The following is a 4927-nucleotide window of genomic DNA, read 5'->3' on the forward strand; positions in this document are numbered from 1 at the left end:
TATGTGATTGTAATCATGTTAACATCTTGTGAAAGAATTTGGGATTGAGTTTTAAAGTCTATATGTGCATCTGTCCTGTGTACTCATGAAGGAAGAGAGGGCCTTCTAGACTTCAAGAATTGAACATTCGCATTAGGGAACAGATTAGACATTTGGTTAACAGAAACCTCTACTATGTACAGGACAAAATAAGGATTTAAAAATCATTGCCAGCAGATGTGAACCAAGTTTGAATACAGAAGGTTTTAAAATAGTGGGTATTTTGGAAGTAGGTGTTTCCAGCTAGTGAACAAAAAATTGTAAAAGACAGTTTAAGATTTATTTTCAATACCCCTCTGGTCATTTGACAGTAGTATTGCAGAGAACTACTTTCAGGTTGCCGAGGGGGTGGTTGAAGAAGACCTCAGTATTTTATCAGCTTGCAACTGATCAGCGACTACCTTACTTAAGATTGGTTGTTGTAGTTTTTAAAATGAGATTAAAATGGCCACATCTTTGCTGCCTGAAATTTGTATTTGTGTCAGCTAAGCTGGTCTTAGAAGGGTGAGGGAAGTTGAGTCAAGGAAGGCAAGTGATATTATCCAGCACTGTGCCTGGCTATAGAAAATGCTTTAAGTCACTGGACGTGAGGAATCGGTAAAGTTTTATTAGTGTAACTGAGAGGCCAGGCCTGTACAAAGGCTAGATTACCAAATGTCTATTGTTGTAGGTATTCCTAATTTCATGAGATGTACACAAAAGCAGTGTAAACTTCTCTTGCCTTTTCACTAGCATATGGGCAGTGAGGGCAGCGATTAGGAAATTGGGATCAAAGGGAGAGTAGGCTCTGTTTTTGCCAAGTTCAGAATGGCAGTTTAAGGCAGATTAATAGTAACTGAAAATAAGGGAGGGCACATCACTACAGACGAAAGTGAGAGCTTGAGTTTCAATCATACAGCCAGGAGGATCTAAGGAATCATGTTCACAAATCTCTCTTCAGGGACAGACATCACAGCTTGGACAGGTATGTGTGTTGAAAACACGACCCTTTTATCCTATCTAGAGCTGAGTTGTCCATTATAGTAACTCTACAAAGCAAATGCTTTCTAGACCTGAGTATGTTAAGTCTGTTGGAAACTTTTAAATGGACAAATTCATGCACTGACTTGTTCATTGCTCTGCACTTGGTAAGGGGCCAAGAGAAAATTTAAGAGAAATTGTGACAAACTGGAATAAACCCAGAAGAGGACAACTAATGGTTAGGGGTTTGTGAACCACCTTAAAAGATAACATCTGTGGGAATAAAAGGGCAACTATAGTTGTTCACTGTTCATTTTCCACCCACTTACTTTCTGATTATAGAAGTAGTACATTTGTTCAGCTTCTGTGCTCCGTGGTTACCTCTGTGGAGGTTGCTCTGGTAGACGTTACTGGTTCTTCAGTAGTGATGGAAGGCTGTTCAGCAGTCATCTCACCACCCCACGTCTTTGCCCCCACCCTAACATCCCTCCTGTGCTATCGTTCAACCCACAGAAGCTATAAGGAAGCTGACTCCAGGTCAGTGTAAGTTCGGTCTTTTTAACAATGAGAGCCGTACATTCAGTGAAATATTTTGGATAAACCTAAAGCGAGTCCACAGAACCAGTAAAGGATCAAGTGAGGGGAACAGATGACTTAATTATGTAACAGTCATTTGAGCACCTTCTCTGTCAGGCTCTGCAAGGCACTGGGGATTCAAGGGTGAACCAGAAAGATGATTGCTGTCTTCTTGGACCTAACAATACGGTGTAGGAGACTGAGAAATCAAATTCTTAAGAACTATGTGTTCAAATAACTATTATTTTCCATAGGTCTCAAAGTTGGATAAAACATTGGAATTCAGAGAATCTTTGAGTAGGATAAGAGATTATGCCATGTGTTCAGGCTTCCATCCTTGGACTCATTCTCTGATTTCAAGTTTCAATGTTGTACCTTCAGACCTGAGTAACCATTTGATCATTTAGATAAGTAGTTCTTAACCATGGGTTAACAGCAGCATCGTTTCAGGAGCTTTTCTAAGATACACAGTAACCCCACCTGGACCTGGAGGAAATTTAAGTAATTCTAGAAATAAAAGTTAACAAATTCTCATAACTACTTTCATAGAAACTTGGTAAACTATTGCATCCATAAAGTAAGAACAGATTGTGAAAAGGGGACAGAATAGGAAGGTTCTTGGAAATCAAAACAGTTGTGGAAATAAAACGAGATGGCTTATAGAAGTGATGCCGAGGATGCTAAATTAGAGAACTACAACGTAAAACTGAGGAAATTTCTCAGAACAAAGAGCAAAAAGATTGACACGGAAAAAGTTAAGAATCGTGGAGGTATCCAAGAATCAGATCTGACATTTGTTTCAGAAAATGAGAACAGAAGCATGGAGACAATAAAATCAGGAAATTTTCGGGACTTATGATGAAGATTGGACTTTTCATATAGATGGTTTTCACTGCCAAGTGAAAAGCAATGAAAGGAAAAAAAAAACCCCAAAACCAGATGGGATCTCTATGGAGAAACACCAGGAAAATAGGTTACCTTCAAGAGACTGACTCACGTTGCTATTAGACTTCTCAAGAACAACTCTGAGTAATAGAAGATAAAATTGTAATGCCTTGAAAGTATGCTTTTATGTGTGCTTGTCTGTATATGGGATGGGTGGGTCCCAATTTCGTTCTTAGAACTCTAAACCTAGCTATGCTATCAAGGACAAAATAAAGGCATTGTTTGCTTTCCATTCAGCTTTTCTGAAAAAGTTACTTGAAGAATCTATCGAAGTGAAAATTCCAAGAAATAGATGACTAATTAAAACAAACACCCAACCAAACAACATGAAACAGTGGAATCAGAGTCATGAAACAGTGGAATCAGAGTCATGAAACAGTGGAATCAGAGTGCACTGAGAAGAAGTCTTGGTAATACAGCTATACAGCATACTTGGAAAGGTGGGTTCTGGGGAGAACATCTTCAAGAAGAAAACGTACTGTTACTCTGGTCTGCCCCAGGTGAGATGAAGACGTGTTCCTTTCGATCAATAATATAAAAGAGGTAAGTAGACACTTCAGGAAAGACCAAAAGCTCCACAGGAATGACAACTCCTACAAAGCAAGCTAAAAATAGCATTATTTTAAGCAACTGATAGGACTGTAAAAAGTTTTTCGGAACCAAATCAAAACTTTTGGTCCAATAAGTCAGGAGGGAGAGAGATTAACTGATATCCTGAATGTTCGTGTATAATCTCTGGGTTTATGATAACTATAATTTCCCCCATGATTTTGCCATCCTGACTTTTACTTATAGATAAGCCTTTCCCTATCAATTGATTAATATTAGAGAATCATCCTAAAAATAGCATTAGATTTTTTAGAAATTGTTATTGGAGTACAGTTGATTCTTGACTTAGATTTTGAACTTCGTTCTTTAGCAGTATATTTTGACTTCTGAAAAAGTTGACTTAATTGTACCACCTGGAAAGTTAAACATATCCCTTTAAGAAACAGGTTTAATAATTTAAAAAAACAAAAAACGAGAACCTCGATATCTTAAATGTTCTTGAAACAGTATTTTTTTTATGTAAAGGAATCTTTCTAATTTTAATTCCTTTTTTTTTTAAAGAAAAACTCGTTTTGAAGAAGCATTTGCTTGAAGTTCTGCAGTTCCTTCAGGTTCAGCTTCAGTTTCCTTCTGTTAATTACACTGAACACATTATAAATACAAAACGAAAAAGCAGATCTATTGACTCATCCTGGGGTGAACCTGGTCCTGTAAAATTTGAAAACTACACGTGATTTTGAAGTACTGATTGAATATGCTTTCAGTAAGTTTGGTCGGTTGCATTCAACAGTAGAGTAACCGCGAAGAGAAAGGAGTGCCACTGGCACTAAATTTGAACAGTTGCCGGATGCTCCCATTTTTGTCGGTGTGGCTGTTGCTCACTGAGATGTGTAGGGAGTGGGAGTGCGTGTCCGAGAGGTGATGGAATTGGCTGCTGAAACTTCGCCCCCTTCCGTGCCTTCAAGCAACGTTTCTTGTGTGTGTGAGGAGAGAAGGGGAAGAGAGGCAGTTAGGGCAGCTTTCACTGGCAGGTTACTTACAAAGGGGTGAGCAAAGCACCGCCAGGCTGCAAGCTGGTTCCAGGAAGAAGCCTGTCTACGCTTTGGGAGGACCGCCTCTGCGACCGTGGGGGACTCAGCCCGCGGCGTAGATTCTTCCCACCGAACCCCGACGACCCCTTTAGCCCTAGGCATGCTCATTCACGAGGTCAGGGGCTTAAGAAAGGGAAATAAATGCCTCGTGACATTTGCAGAGCTCTCGTCCACCGCAGTTTACCGGAGCAAAGTCAAACATAGCTCTTGAGCGAACTGTCAGACAAGATCTTGCACAAGATGTAGCGGTCTGGACCGGGAAGCGATTGAGGTTTCATTGAGAATAGGTAGAAAATTCTTCCCACCTCTCCTTTAACCTTATATTAGGCAACATCAATTTCTACCTTTAAAGAAACGAAACTCTCAGAAACGGAGGCGAGCGACCTCAGCACAGCTTTTCGGGATTTGTAGTTTCTGCCCATTCCTTCGCGTAGTTTCCGCTTCCTGTCACGTGACTGCTAAACGCGCCACACCTTCCGCTCGCGACTCCGCGGCCCGCAGACCGACACGTCACTGCTCGGCCCTCAACCAAACTTCTCCGAGTGTGTTCTTTCCGCGCTCTCGCTCTCACGAGCCGGCCTATCATGGCTCGGCGGTTGCATGAAGTCCCGCCTTCCACTGCTAAATGATATCTGTATTGTCCAGTTAAAAAGTGGGAGTGCGGCTTCGTCCACGCCTTCGAGTCTGACAGACAGTTCCATCATCCTATCGCTCTCTTCATGTGTCGTATTGGCCCTGAGCCAACCAATGGGGAGCGGCCCGGGAGG

Source organism: Mesoplodon mirus (genome assembly GCF_964341445.2).
Source record: "Mesoplodon mirus genome assembly, chromosome: 7".
Lineage (NCBI taxonomy): Eukaryota > Metazoa > Chordata > Mammalia > Artiodactyla > Ziphiidae > Mesoplodon > Mesoplodon mirus.